This window comes from Xenopus laevis, chromosome 1L (genome assembly GCF_017654675.1).
Source record: "Xenopus laevis strain J_2021 chromosome 1L, Xenopus_laevis_v10.1, whole genome shotgun sequence".
NCBI lineage: Eukaryota > Metazoa > Chordata > Amphibia > Anura > Pipidae > Xenopus > Xenopus laevis.
In genome coordinates this window covers 118327982-118344510 of record NC_054371.1, presented here as the reverse complement: position 1 = coordinate 118344510, position 16529 = coordinate 118327982, and the positions used below count along the sequence as shown (strand labels likewise).

The following is a 16529-nucleotide window of genomic DNA, read 5'->3' as shown; positions in this document are numbered from 1 at the left end:
GAGATTTTGGTTAGTGCAGTTTCAGTTGAATGTAGTGGGCAAAAACCAGATTGAAGTGGGTTAGGTTGAAAGTTAATAGATAGACAGTGTCCTTCGGTCAGTTGTATAAGGATTCAGACTCTTGTATTATCCTTTGGTGGGAAAAAATACAATGCCTGCTTATCTCTTTATCTGTTGTGACCTATTCCTAAGAAACCATTTAGATTTTAGGGTGCATGACAGTTTGTTGTATTATATACTATAGATATTCCCCAGCACTCCACTTTGTAACTGTAAGAGACAATTATATTTAAAACACTGAAGGAAAAGTGCCTGCGCTTAGTGATAAAGAGATGTTGTTGGTTATATCTTGCATATGCTGATTCAAGGCACTGTCTTCAGTTACTCCTCTACTGCATTCTTGTATTTCCTATTTAAGTGAAAATGCAACTGTTTCATTTCTCATCTTCATTGTTAAGCAAGTTATTTCAATTCAGAACAACTTGTTTGAATTCTGGACTGGGCTCAAAAATAGAGTAAGAAAACATGCAGTTACATTGCTGATAATACATGAAAAGAAATATTTTGCTTGCTACATTATGGCTAAACAAAATGAATGTGTACACCCAGTCAATGAGATTATCATACTACCACACAGACTGTGCAAATTAATGATAATAATTCACAGGCTAGCACCAGTTAATTCTGTAACACACACGCACACAAAAACTTGACTTGTGCAGGCAAACACTATCTACTCAAGGGTCATCGGTCTCAAAAACCTGATCTGATTGTACTATATAATACACTTTTTTGAGCAATAGGATTGTGGTATAAATACAGGAAGTGCCTTTTTTGCCCCCTTTTTCTCTCTACCCCTGTACCCAGATCCTTTTCCTTACTTACAACCCTCCCTTCCCCTTCCCCAATGGTATACCCATTAATGCGTAAAGAAATATGTATGATGTATGAAAGTATACTGTATACCCAACGTGCTTTATTTTTCTTTCTAAAAATCAATAAAGAATATTTGGAAATTAATTCTGTAACACACTTGTTTTAAGCCATTGTGGCTTCTCTGCTTCTAGTCAACTATCAGACCAATTGTGAACCAGTTAAAGATGGTGGGTTGCAAGAAGCCCAACCACAGTAAGATGTATCAAACTTTTGCTGTGTCAGACATACAATTCCAAGACTAACTAGGCCAATTAGGGTAAAATTAACTATATTCTAGGAATTGTAGCAAGATGTCTGATATAGCAAATAGTTATTACATCTGTAATTTACAGTTACCTTACAATCAATTATGACTGACACAATTCAGATAAGTAAAGGTATGTTTAAACACAGAATGTCTGCAAAACAATAGCATAGAATAATGCCTGCTACAGACTGTTTACACTTATTTCTTAAAGAAGGACCTGTGCATAATTAACCTACTTTATTATGATTTGTAAGAAGTTGTATTTACAAGTAGATTTACTATTTAGATATATCGATATTTAGTATTATTTACTATAACCATAGATAACTATTTACTATTTACTATTTAGATATATAGATATTTAGGGGCAGATTTACATAGGGTCGAATATCGAGGGTTAATTAACCCTCGATATTCGACTGCTGAATGTAAATCCTTCGACTTCGAATATCTAAGTCGAAGGATTTACCGCAAATAGTTCGATCGAACGATTAAATCCTTCTATCGAACGATTTTTCTTCGACCTAAAAAACATTAGAAAGCCTATGGGTACCTTCCCCATAGGCTAACATTGCACTTCAGAAGGTTTTAGGTGGCGAAGTAGGGGGTCGAAGTTTTTTTTAAAGAGACAGTACTTCGTCTATTCGACGATTCGACGATTCGAAGTCGTAGTCGAAGGTTGAAGTAGCCAATTCGATGGTCTTTCCTTCACTCGAGCTAAGTAAATGGGCCCCTTAGTATTATTTACTAGTTATTACTAGATATAGAGAAAAGAACTTGGTACTCTCATGTGGTATTAAGACAATGCATTTGTTGCTCCTGGTATTTAAATAAGATGAATTCCATGCTGTGTTCAGATTGTATGGCCCTTTGTTTAGTTTGGTGTTACAGTTAAACACTAAAAATGTTCCTTCCTTCCTCACTTAAGTATTTCAAGTATGAGAATTGTTTTTAAGATGAGAAGGAAACTTTAATTATTTTCTGTGGTTAAAATGATTTAGTTTGGCTTAGAATATTATTTAAGAATGAGGACAACATAAGGAAATGGTAGGGGAAAGATGTAAAAGCATAACATTATAGTCATTAGCAAGAAAACATTTTTATTTATAAAGCAGAATGATTTATTACACCTCTTCAGTGAGGTACTATGGGACAGTCTTTAAAAAAAGCCTTATACAGTGCTTATAAAGTTATTTAGCTACCAGATCATCCTTAAGATTTGAATTTATATTTTTTTGCACCTTCTTAAACAGAAATATATACCCCCTTCTTTTCATGAGTCATTCATAAACTCCGAGATAGTTCAATCAAGTCTTAGAATGCATCACTTCATGGGAACAAGTGTGGGAGGGGGTTGCATTATACAGGTATGGGATCCATTATCCGGAAACACATCCAGAAAGCTCCGAATTACGGAAAGGCCACCTCCCATAGACTCCATTTTATATAAATAATCCAAATAATCCAAATTTTCGTTTTCTTATCTGAAAAATCCCAGGCCCTGAGCATTCTAGATGACTAACTTTAGCCAGAAACACAGCAGAACTTTTTATCTCTCTATTTGAAAGTGACATAGTGGATGGGAATTTGTCTGTATATAAATTTAGCTATTGTTTTGTTAAAAGTAAGTGCATTGTCACAGATGGTACTTACAGATACATAAATATTTTGTATTTCAGTGCCAGGCAACAGCTTGTAACTTTACTGCAAACCAATATGAATAGAAAAAAGTGCTCAGATGTACAAGATTTATTTCTGTTTACGTTACATGTGTGTATTCAAGACCCATATATGGTTTAGATCTTGATAACCCTTTTGCATACAGTTATAATGTGATAGTTATGATAAGTATATTTATTAATCAATATATATGTTTTATAATTATTGCAACATTTATTTTACCAGAAGAGATAAACTCTGGATGAGCTGATGACTTCATGAAAGTAACTGCATATGCTACCGATGAATTATTTTCTAGGAATTAATATCATATCTATAAGACATAAGAGCTGCTAAAATTCCATGCTTTGGCCCATATTCTTAAGGCAAGGACAGCTGAAGTGTAGGCTCCGCTGCTCTCAGCCTGAATTGATTTTGCAGGCTGAGAGAAGCAGATCCACTCCATTCACTATCTTTATCTATTTAAATAAGATCTGCTTGTGTGTAGTCACACACAGTGGAGTCTTTATCTTAATAAAGATCAATAGAGATGGGGCACAGAACAGATCTGCTACTTTCAACCTGCAAAAATGACGCAAGAGCCTACACCGTCTACCCTTGCCCTTAGAATAATTGTGTCTATACATGCTCCTTAGCAATCACCAATGTGCCTATTCCACCTATTCTGATGAATTTCAGGGCAAGTGGCCACAAATGAGCTCGTGTAATTCCCTTAAGGTGGCCATAGACGTAACAATAACAATCTTTCCTGGAAATGATCTTTCCAGGAAAGATAGTTTGTTTCAATACAGGTAGAAACAATAGAATTCTACCTGTATCTGACAATTCAGCACTAAACAGTGGCTGATGTTCAGGTGCCTTCAAAGGCGCCCAATCATAGTTTTCCGATATCCAAGCCTTCTGTCGATATCAGTTGGCTTGTCTCCCACCATACACGCACCAATTATCATATGAAAATTTGTTTCATACAATATTATCTGTACGTCTATGGTCACCTTTAATCTCCATTAGCGGGTTGCATCTACACATGCAACTGACTTGCGTGAAAAAGACGATAATGCTGTTATTGATGCATGTTCTGAAAGTCAGCTATTTACATACAAATGCAGTCAGAAAAACATGTTGATGCAACTTGTGCTCCTTTTATCAAAGCAGGGATACTAATTTGCATCAGCAGTGGTGAATAACACACTGCATGCACTACTTAGGGGGCACCCAGAATGACACTGTAATTCTGGTGTAAAACATTGCATTTAGGGTGCAAAACCTGCCATTTGGATCCATGTATTGCAATTTCCTTGTTAATGAGCCCCAAACATTATTGTATGTGTTCACGTGTGACTGCTTCACACATTTCTACCCAGGTGCAAAGGAAAGGAAGGCCCTAACAAATGTGATCCCCAGAGATCCATACATCACTCGCAAAATACTAGGTAATTACAGTTTTTACAGACAGTTTTTATATTTGAAGCAGATGTTTAGTCTGTAATTACAGAAATAGCAGCATTGAGCTGGAGCAAACAAAGCTAACAATATTCCCTTTTAGCAAAGCAGACAGATAAATCATTGCTTTTAGCAAAGCTTTGTATTAGTAACTCTACTTGCTAAAATCATTTGCATGCAGCTTCACCCATAAGCATAAGACAGGGACACGAAAGGCAAGATATAATTTTAAATGTCCTCTGTTTATTCATGTTGCTGTGGGAGTAACCATCATTTCTCTAAAGCAGTTACCTAATTTAAATATTTTTATGAAAAGTTGCTCTTGTTTGCCATGTTTTCAAGGTATAACAAAGTATTAGTCAGAGTGCAATTATTTTACCCTGCAAAACAAGTACAATTATTATTTTATTGTTTTGTTTTTTTCAATAACTAGCCAGTATTATGTTGCTAAAAATGTAGTCACTGGAACAAGGATGAGGCAGAGCACACTCTTCAAAGCTTTTCAAAGGATAGCCTGTTGCACAGAGTAGAGGGTACGGCAACCCCCAAACAGATACTTCAAGCAAAGAAACACTGACACACAGGGCAATTGCAGTGCAGGGTGACCCCTTGCTGTTTATTTGTGCGGACGTGCGACGTTTCGGGGCGAAACCCTTTCTCCCTTTTGTATGCTTGAGAAAGGGGTTCCCCCCGAAACGTCGCACGTCCGCACAAATAAACAGCAAGGGGTCACCCTGCACTGCAATTGCCCTGTGTGCCAGTGTATCTTTACTTGAAGCTAAAAATAGTAGTCAGTCATGGGTTCAATCAGTGTTAATTTATTGGTTGGACTCCTCCTGCTGGATTTAGAAGAATTTGGTGGTAGTGGTTTATTAAGCAATTACACAATAACATGTGAGATAAGTGGGGGATAAATAGCTCCTGAATAGCATGGTGACACCTAACTCCTCCGTTTTAATTGCTCATGTTATTTACTTTGGCAAAGCAAATATAATTACAATTTCTGTTATATTTATTATGTCTTCTTGGAATCCCACGCAAATGCTATTTGAAGCTCTTGCTTGGGTGTTGGATATTGAATGCTTTTCAAATTAGTATACAAAAGGTACTTATAAATGATAGTCCTGCCTTCCATTTTAGTCCCATGCTACTGCTAAATAATTACAGTTCATTTATGGAGCCTGTTATACAGAATATTCTGGACCAGTGGCGTAACTACCGGAGCAACTATACATGTTTTATGCGTGGGTGTTTTAGAACAGTAAAAAATGGCTACCAGGGTCAATGGACTACTAGTTACTCTTCTGGTACTTGAAATCAATGCATGCACCGGTGCCATGGTCCCTCTCCTTGACATTAATAGCAGAGTAAATACCAAAGGAAGAACACCACCACTCCATAGCAATGGAAAAATGCAAGTTACGTGCTTGCAAAGGAGTCTGCTCTCCAGGTATCATCTTGTTCCTGTTTTCTGTTCATTTTGTTTGGTTTCATGTTTGAATACACCAGGAATCTCTTCCTTTTTGGCTCAGTTTGAGTTTGTCAAACAAAACAATATTGTCTTGTAGCTCATTTCCTTTGAAACTTGAATGCTCCCATTTAACCCTTGCATGCTAGATAAGCGAGGATCCCCAGCTTCCATGGCATTGACTGCAATTTTTTATTATAATAAAAGAAGGCATGGAGATTTGCTTGTGGTACAGATTATTAGTTTTATTTGATTTATTAGTCTATCTGTATCTCTCCTGTATGGTATTGTAACTGAAACAAAAGTATTATGATCAGCTGCACTCTGCTTAGGGCTTTAGCAAACTTTTGTAAAGGCCAAATATATTTTTTGCCAGCACACCTTCTAGGAAATTGCAGGATTTTACAGTTCTTGCCATACTGCAGGGAGCATAACACACATGAAACGGTGTAGTTATACCTGCAGTAAGTGAAACAACAAAATATATTTTCTTTACTATTTATGCATGTACTAATGACTTGATGATAATCATGATAATATACTTTTCCCTTAATAACTTTTCTGTCCATTGAAATTTTGTCTATAGGCTTTTTAAGTGCATTAAGGGCTTTTTTTTTTTTAATATACAATATACTTTATTTTAAGACTGTGAAGGAACAACCTTTAACCAGACATATTTTTCAAAGATCCCATGTGCTCATGTGAAAGTGCAGACAAATCCCCGTATGACAGAGTAATCCAATAAAAATCTCAAATATGTCAGAAAGTCCAACATGTCTAAAGTTATAATACGTTTAAAAGAAATATAAGCTTTAATCTTAAAGAGTCACAACCCAGATTTTAAGGATTTTTTCAGGAATTTCTTTTATAGATATGCATGTCTCTTCTGATTATCCAGATAATATTTGTGTAGCAGAGTTAAAATTAATAACAGTCAGAGTCACGCACCGATCTACCTTTTCAATGAACAATCACTTGGCATTGCAACAATCTTTTGTTTAGGGTAAGGCCAGACGAGGAGATTCGGGGAGATTTTGTCGCCTGGCGACTCATCGCCACGTCTTTTGCGCGACTATCTCCCCGAACTGCCTCAGCGTCTTTTCCCCATAGGCTACAGCGCAAAATCGCCTGCGCTAATGCACACGCGGCGATGCGTTTTCAATAGTCGCCTAAACTTAGGCGACTATTGAAAATGCATCGCCGCGTGTGCATTAGCGCAGGCGATTTTGCGCTGTAGCCTATGGGGAAAAGACGCTGAGGCAGTTCAGGGAGATAGTCGCGCAAAAGACGTGGCGATAAGTCGCCAGGCGACAAAATCTCCCCGAATCTCCTCGTCTGGCCTTACCCTTAAGGTTAAACTTGCAGTTTGCTGTGTTAGATTTCAGGCTAACCCAAATAAGTTAATGAAAAGAACACATATAAGATGCTTATTTTTTAACAGGTGACCAGTAAATGCTTCCTGCTAATTGGCTGCTATAGGGCATTACACCAGTAGCAAGCTTTTCAACTTTTAGTTCATAAAACTCTGAATTGACATACATCTTAAATTTGCTCCTCTAAGTGGGGCAGTGGATGCCACTGAACTAAAATGTGACAAACTCAATGCTCACAATATACTAATTCACTTCTATAGTTCTAATGGATTGGGTAAAGTCCATAAAAACCTACAAAGGTAAAAAAAAAGAATGATGAAGCGATATTGATGAATCGTGTATCATAAAATAAAAATAAAATGGCAAAAACTTTATAAACACCAAGTAGCTTAGAAAGAACAGAGCTAACCCTCACAATTTTTTGTTTGAGAGAAAGCACCATTACAGTACTTTTACCTACTCTTCCCCTTCTCACTGTCTTAATGTCAGTACCTGTATTAGAAATATAAAAGTCCTAAATGCATGATCCAGCTGCTGAACTGCACAAGGTATTATTCAAGGTGTAGTATGGATTGATTAAAGAACTACACAATATACAATCTGGTCATGTCAGTGAGAGTGTAGGGAGGGATTGCTACCTATTTATTTTAGGAGATACACCTCCTAATGCTCATTTCAGGAGATCTGTTGGCTCTTTGTCATTTAATACATATTTATTTGTACAGCTAGTTTTGTGCTTCTGTAGCAAAGAGTAATCAAATGATCTAGTCTTCTTCATCTCTGTCTCATAAAGCAGCATTTCTATTGTACTGTAGGGCTGAGATTCTAGCCACTTTGAAAACAGTATTTGCAGGTAAAGTTGCTGTACTGTGTTAGCCAATAAAAATGTTACAGGGCAACTCTTTTGAAATAAAAAATAACAAAAGTGGTATAAAGGTGATACCTTTATTTGCTAACTAATATAATCATAGCAAGCTTTCAGAACATTTTAGTTCCTTTTTCAAGCTGATTCAGAATTTTGAGCACTTAAAGGGATTCATTTACAGAATAAAAATAACTCAATTGGAGTTTTAAATATTAAAAAATAGTATATATATAGGTATAGGTATGTTGAAATTAAACAATATTTTACATTTCTATGTAGTTGATTTTTATTCCTTCAGATGATAGTGATGACACAGTGGATTCTGATGTAAATGACATGAATGTGTGCCAGCAAATCTCAGGTGAAAATATCTGGGACACATCTGTCAAACACAGTCTCTTTGCAAAATAGATATCTTCGCTGAGGATGAAAGCTACCAAGTTATTCTTATGACATGCGAGTATAACTGGAACAGCTTAATCTAAGGACATTGGCTTTTGTAGCCAAATTGTTCTGTTATAAGTGTTCTCCACTTGCATGAGAAGGTTTGCTTCAGGCTGTGTGTGTGTATTACTGTTTTGAACTCTCCTTTACAGGCAGCTGTGTCAATTGTCAGACACAACAGTGAACAAGCTACATTTGGTACAGATGTAATCAGTAGAGCAGACTTGAAAACTGCTTTTCATAACACAACATGAACACCTGAGAGGCCAAATCCAGCTTATCTATTAAGAATGATGAGAAAGAAATGTACAAGCAAGCACAGAGGAAAGACACGTGAGTTGTGAACCATTCACAACTAACAACACAACAATGCGTCTCACAGCAGAAAAGTTTCCGTTGTTTAAAGATGCCAATACATTTACAGTATATCTATCTGATTTGGAGACTTTATTATTCACCATGACACCTGCAAAACTAATGGCCAGACCAATAATTTGCATTGCAGGGAAAAGTTAATGTATGGGCACTTGGATTTAAACCTCAACTTTTCCCTGCTAAATTTGTCACTGCACCTCAGTGTTATAAATATTAGTCCCAATGGTTACAAATACACAGATGACTACAGCTACAACTGAGATGTTAAGCTCAGAGTTTGCCTGTTGAGTCATCTACTCAGCAAGTGCAGTTTGCACAGTGCAATTTCAGATGCAATTTGCCATATTTTTTATTCAGAATTTAGCATTTTTCTCAGAAGTTGTGGCCATGAGGGGGAGTTGCACATGACACATTTGAAATTGCAGCTTTAGGTAGAGGTAGCTTGGGTTTTGTCTGTATTAATAAGTGCACTTGGGTGCAATTTGAAATGGAGAGAGAGACACACATTATACAAAAGTGAAACATCACATAACAAAAGTAAAAAAGTACTGTTAATTAATGGCATTAATGCAGGCATCGACTGCATCCATTTGCATGACAACATTTGCTACAGGTCTAATTGCCCACAGCAACCAATCATCACAAAGGATTTACTGGTCATCTGCTTAAAAGTAAACATTTTATTGGCTGCTATGGGTTCCTGCACCTGGGCCAACTCTACAACCTAAGGCTAAGGGCACACTAGGCGATAGCGCAGCGATTTGACTCGCGGCGACTTTTCGCCGCGACTTTTAATCCGCAATCGCTGTGGAAACTTTGGCGCTGGCGTCTATGGGGAATCGCGAGCGTAAAAACACACGCGGCGATCTTTTTTCTATTGTCGCTCGAAATCGCCTCGCTAGGCGATTTCGAGCGACAATAGAAAAAAGATTGCCGCGTGTGTTTTTACGCTGGCGATTTGACGCGATTCCCCATAGACGCCAGCGCCAAAGTTTCCACAGCGATTGCGGATTAAAAGTCGCGGCGAAAAGTCGCCGCGAGTCAAATCGCTGCGCTATCGCCTAGTGTGGCCTTACCCTAAGGATATTTCTGAGTTTACTCACAGATTCTGCCATTTTATGTTTATTTCTCTATCCATACTCCTTGAAAATTCCAACTGTTGCTCTAAAAATCTGATAATCACTTTACTATACAACAGAAGGGGGCATAGGTAGCCAAAAGTAGTAGTTATGTCATTGCAAAAAAAAAAAAGAATATATTACAAAACTGTCAGCAGAAGCACAGTTTGAGCGTATGTTCAATGTGGTGTGCAGTGTAGTATCCATTCAGCACAAAGTGTAGCAATTAATATGTTAATTTCTAAATACAAGAAAGTGGCTATTTAGTAATGAAGAACCTTGGGTGCCAGTTAAATTATTATCATTTTTAGATCCCCCATAGTCTGCAAAGAGCACAAAGTAATTAGAAGTGCAACAATATTCTCAGCAGTTAAAAGTGGTGCTACACTTGAATATTTTACAGGATGCAGCTGCTCATTCCTGTCTTTCAAAGCAGCCGCCCATGGGTGGAGCAAACCTCATAAAGAAAAATCTAGAGATGCATGATTTCATGGTTGATTTTTTGATTAAGCGTGCAATGCCTTTGCTTTTGGTGCACCAATACAAAGTTATGAAGATTAGAAAAAGAGACAGTTGAAGGACCAGAGTAAAAAAATCAGACTTCTTAGGAAAATTATCCATCAAACTCCTCATTCACAGCTCATTCCCTTCCCTCTTAAAACCTCTTTCCTGCATTCTTGCAAATATTATGGTTGACATTCTTGAAGAAGGGTGTTCTGCAGTATTGGATATGAATGAGGACCTTTTAGAGGATGAAGGGTAGCATTTTATAAGAAACTGGACTGGTTTTATTGACAAATTGGAAGAAAGCAAAGGGTTTTGTAGAAGGTTGAAATAAATACCTAATATGAGCAGTTTTATCAGTCAGATCCCTTGTGTTATGTGCATAGCTAGAGTTAAACACAATGTATAAATGATGGCTTTTTAAAAAAAAGTACTCAAAAAGTGCCAAAATAGCAGTGGTCCTCGACATGGGAATATTCAATATGTTCAGAGGAACAAGCAAATCTTGAGGACACTGATATTCAAGTAAAACTGGAAACAACTACTTTAAATGGCACAGCACAAGATGATACCATATACTGCATTGTTAAGGGAAATGTTATTGATGTACCCAGTGGGAGTGAAGAAAGCTTTCTAACTCCTTCAGCATATGACAGGCAATGAATTTGGCCCTAATGACCTAATGCATTCCATCCAAAGAATGCTGGTTTAAAGGCTTCCATTTGTGTGCAGCTGCTACTTCTGCTTATCTTGTAGCACCATTCTCACACTTCTTTGCTTGTGATAGAGTAAGATAGAGTAAGATAGAGTACCGTTCCAAAACTGACATCCCCTATGACTATTGCTCATCTCATTGAATGTACTGTAATCCTAGGTGCACTTAGATTACCTGAATAGTGAATATTGCTTGGCAAAGTAACAGCTATTCAGATGAACATAATATGAAGGGTTTAAGTACAGTTTAGTATTTGTTAATACATTCAGATTAGGCATGTAAAATGAAACTTTTTTTGAGGCATGAGAACTGCCTTTGTAAAGGTTCTGTTTACTGTGGAATGAATTGTGTGACTGCTCATTTTCCAGTTGACATAGTGACCTAGGAGCACATCTCTATGGAAGATGACACAGTACCAAGCACCATAGAATAGTACTTTCTCTTCCCTTACAGAGAAGAGTCTTTTACTGTAATGTAAAATGAAATGGAGATTTGATCATTGCTTGATAAAATGGAAAAGCTTCTTAATGATAGTATGTACAGTATATTATCTTTTGATGTTTACTAATTTATATGTGACTGTCTGTAGTGCCTAGTAGTTTCCTTATACTTTAGAAAACAAATATGATTTATAAATAAATCTAAATGGCACTATATTATCAATAGTTATAGCAGTAATAAGTTCAGGAATAGAAGTCAATCTATCAGGAGCCTGAAAGGCAAGTTGCACAAGTCTACACAGGGGGAAGACTGGATTCACGTCCTGTACCTAGGGGGCAGCCTAATGCAGATGCAGTCATGTTTCATTTCTTAAAAAAAAATCCTTAAGGTCCTTGCGTCTGCTGGTTGGTTATAGTTTGTTACAAATTACAGACATTGCAACGTATTCTGACAGGGAATCAAACATGGATAAAATATGCTGCAAAAATGAGGCTTCTGTTTGCTGCATGTTCTTTCAGTAGTCAAGAATGGTTGAGCTCTGTCTCAGCGGGGGCCTTCCATCTTTGGTCAACTCATGCTGGGGGAACAATCCTATACTCACAGCCCCTTTCCACAGTGAAAGCAATCCTTCAACTCCATTACCATAACATGCCACGCTTTGGACTCAAAAAGTATCCCACTAGTAAAATTTATTGGCCCTTTTCACCATTTCAGAAGTTTTATGGATCATAATAGTTCTGTCATTCTATCATTATGCCCAGCATTAATTTGTACATATGTTTTGTCATGTTGTATTATATGAGTATACTGGACTGGCCATGCTTATTTACTATCTCTGTAGACACATTGATATTAAGCTTGCTTTATTTGTGCACATACACACATGTGCATTACAGAACACTGACTGACATTCTGAAATCATCAACCTGGTCATTCATTCTGGTTTTGGGATTCATATCAACTTGAATTCAAAATAATATGAAATATGATTTAGTGGGCATGTGTCTATAGGCTAGGGATGCACTAGACCCTCATATAATGTTAGTATGCATTCTCATATTAATTTTGTACTGACTGTTGTCTTTTATATGTGACTACAAGTTCTTCTTCATAAGTCATTTTGGCTTTAGTTACATGACACTTCTGTCTAGCAAGTGTATAGCTCACATAGCAGATAAATATGGCTGTGATAAACCCCTACAGGCCAGGGTAAGAGTGAGTTAAAGCAGTTGTTGGAACAATTTACTATAATCTATGCATAAAATGCTACCATTGTATGGGTCTCTTCTTGCAACATTTGAAGATTTGTCATTGAAGATTAGTCAATGTATACTCAATAATGGCTAATAGAAGAGTCTTCCCTCTAGTAGTGCTTGAGAGGGTATTATCATTCTACCCAGAGTTTCTAATGTTTCCTCTGAGGACATCTCTTATGTGGAACCCAGATGGGATCTATCTAAGTCCCTATTGTCTGTCTCTGGTCCCCCTTAGTCCACAATGCCCTTGGGATCTAATTCCTTCTATCACTCCTCAGTGGAGCCCAGAGCTGCTCAATATATGTAGCCCTAAGCCTGGCTGGTTCTCCTAGAGAGACTATTACAGGATCTTGCTACCCCTTAATAGTCCTGACTAATGATGGCTCCACAAGTGACTCCAAGTCTCTGGCAAAAAACCCTGAGACTGCATGGCACAGTCATTATATTTTATTACACTGTGCACTTAATGGCCAAACCAGGGATATACTGTGACCCAGGAAATGGGGAATCACTCCCTTCCTTAGACTAAAGGTAGCCATACATGGGCAGATAAAAGCTGCCGTCAGACCGGGTCGGTAGCATATTGGCCCCTGTATGGGGCCCTCCGATTGGCTTCCCCCGATCGATATTTGTCTGAAAGTCGGGCAGATGTTGATCGGACAGGACTAAAAATCCCGTCGGATCAGCCCGATATCGCCCTCCACAAGGTGGGCATATCAGGGTGAGATCCTCTCGATTGGTGACATCACCAAATGAACGTATCTCTTAGTGTATGGCCACCTTAGGGGTCCCCTTTGTTCCCAATCCTTTGGGTAATGCAAGTAAATGCATGTAAATACATTGAGTCATGAAGCATTATTTGGACTGCATATAGTGAAAAAAATATCCAGGTACCCAAGCCTTTTGGCTCTGTAAATTGAGAAAGATGGGGTCATTAATTTGTTTTATTTTTTGCTTGCAACTGCTCAGATATTTAGGCTGTGTACCATGAGAGCTAACTTTCCAGCTTTGTGTTCAAGATGTCATTCTCATGTTTCACATAATGTGCTCCCTAAATTCAGAACAAGTGCTAAGCTCCCTGGTCACGGCTCAATCTTCAGCCTGTAGCAGCCGCCTTTGGCTTCGGTAGGAGCCCTCAGCTACTCAGATGCCACCAGGTCTTACCTTGAGAGGAGCAAAGCAGATGTTCTAAACAAGCAAAGGGGCCTGTGCGTTTGCAAGGTTTTGGACTGCAGGCATCAGTTCAGGGAATAGACAAACAGAGTTCAAGCAGGGTCAATCAGGCGGGGTTGGTACAGCATTCAAGGAATAGTCAGGCAGGCAAAGGTCAATACCGGTAAATTTCAGAATAGTCAGGCAGGCAAGGGTCAGGATTAGCAGATTTCAGAATAGTCAGGCAGACAAGGCTCAAAACTGGAATCAAAACAGACAGGAATCACACCCAGATACTAAACAAGTTAGACCTAACAGCGGGCAATGAGTTTGGATTCAAAGCACCTTTAAATATTCTAATTTCGCACCAAACGAATGTGATGACATCACGCATCTCATAAAACCCGGAGGTGCGTTACAAGGAAGATGTACCACACAGCGAGGTGTCCCGTTGGCTCGCTGCAACATCAGGGTTAGATGTTACACTTCTTCTTTAAATGACAGGGAATGAGAGGCTCTTTTCTTTTAAGCTTTTAAAAACTTTTACTGCTTTACTAATTTCTTTTGGTTGAAATGAGAAGGATGTGCCTTCCAGCTCAGTTGGACACCATTACCACTTGTTTTTACTGTCAACAGAAACCTGTTAGCATACAATGCAAACAATCACAGTCACCCACTATCAAAGTCATGTGTGTTCATAAGGCTTCTGATCACAGTTTCAGAGCATTTGTTCCCAAAACGGTGACACTTAGGAACCAGATGCAAGGAGTCTAGTGATAATCAGTGCCTGATTTGCAGTGCGGGCGCCCCTAGGCCGCGTGGTCTAGTGCCCGCCGCCCGAACACCTCTCCTGGCAAGCACATATGTGGAGCTGCGCGTCCCCTCCTCAGCAAGCGGCTGGACGGCATGCCGCCCCTACGATTCTGCCGCCCTAGGCCCAGGTCTTTTTGGCCGCGCCGCAAATCCAGGCCCGATTATAATGACCTTTTATTTTATTTGGATAACTTGTTTCAAGGATTATATGTAGATTATGAAAAAAACATTTTAAGGGTTCATTTAAAAAAATCAGATGCAACACTAGAGGGGTTATTTATCAAAGTCCAAATTTATCTTAATATTTTCTTAAAAAAAACTCAGACCAAATCCGCACAGGTTTTTTTGCCTTATTTATTAATACACTTTTCCGAAAAATTTTGTTTGTGGGGGAAAAAAACTAAAAAATTGTGAAAAATACAAATCATATGAAATTTTGGATTTTTGCCTGAAAATTCTGAAATGTTATTGCACGAAAACCAACTCAGATCGAAAAATCTTTGGTACTTCTCCCATTGACTTATATACAACCTCGGCAGGTCTGAGATGCCGGATTTTCAGATTCAGATTTTTCCATCCTCAGGGTATAATAAGTCCCCCCCCAAATTTTTTTTTTCCACAATAAATTTGAATTTTATACTAAAATAAAAACTAATTTTTCGGATTTTTGACATTCGGGTGTTTAACAAATAACCCCCTAAGTTTGTTGCAGCCATTTAAACACCATACTTACATATATACAAGCTCTCTTCGTCTATTTCCTAGCTGCACATACCTGAACTTTCTGATGATTGGAACGCTGAATTATTGAGTTGTGCCAAATCCGATTTAAACATTGTGAAACAAATGGTGGAATTTCATTTGCTACTTGTATAGAAACCCATAGCAACCAATGAATGGATCCATTTCTGCTTTACTAAACATTACATTAATTGGTTTAAACTTGATTGCCTATTGTGTACTGACCTGCATTTTCTAAGTGCAAGAACAATAAAACCTAGGATCTATTACTTAGAATGAATTAAGGATATTGCATGAATGTTTATGGTCCTTGTGAGGATCAGTGTCCTTTGTACAACTCCATGAAGATTTTTCACAATTAAAGACTTCCTTTTAATGAATCCTCTAATTGTTTCTGCACTTGTTACTGGTAATAAAACTGCCTATATGAAGGAGGGCACTTGTTTGTTAAAGTAACGAATGTTAAGTATCACTTCAGTGAAGCATCGGTCATCTACCAATATCTGTAATTGTCTTCTGATATTTGTAATGTTGTAGTTGTACTAAAATAGGCCTGAATGCAGTTATTATCTGAGGGCAAAAGAATATACACACCAGACACATGGTAATGCTGAAGGGGTACATAGCTTTGTAGCAAGAGTAAGAAATAGGCTAGGACCATACTGCTGACCAGTGTAGCCCTATTAGCTCCATGTTTATTAATTATTACTTTTGCTACTGTAAGGCTCAGAGATATTGTCTGCACCACAGCATACTTCATTCTTAGCAAGCTCTGGTTGCAGGCCACCTAAGGCCTCCAAAACATTATATAAGGAGGCTTATCGTGTACACACATTGCACTTGTATTCTCAAATTATTATTCCTCTTCTTGTGCAAAAATACAAAGAATTGACCTATTTGTACAGCCCATTCACCCAAGCTGTAGTACCCTTTCGGTTTGTCCTTCCCAAAAGCTTTA

At 38.0% G+C, this 16529-nt stretch overlaps 1 protein-coding gene across 8 annotated transcripts in view; it reads left to right on the top strand.

The window, feature by feature from the left end:
* palm2akap2.L (PALM2 and AKAP2 fusion L homeolog) overlaps window positions 1–16529 on the top strand; it is a 155506-nt gene that overhangs the window by 100936 nt on the left and 38041 nt on the right. The gene's annotated exons all lie outside the window — the stretch shown is intronic.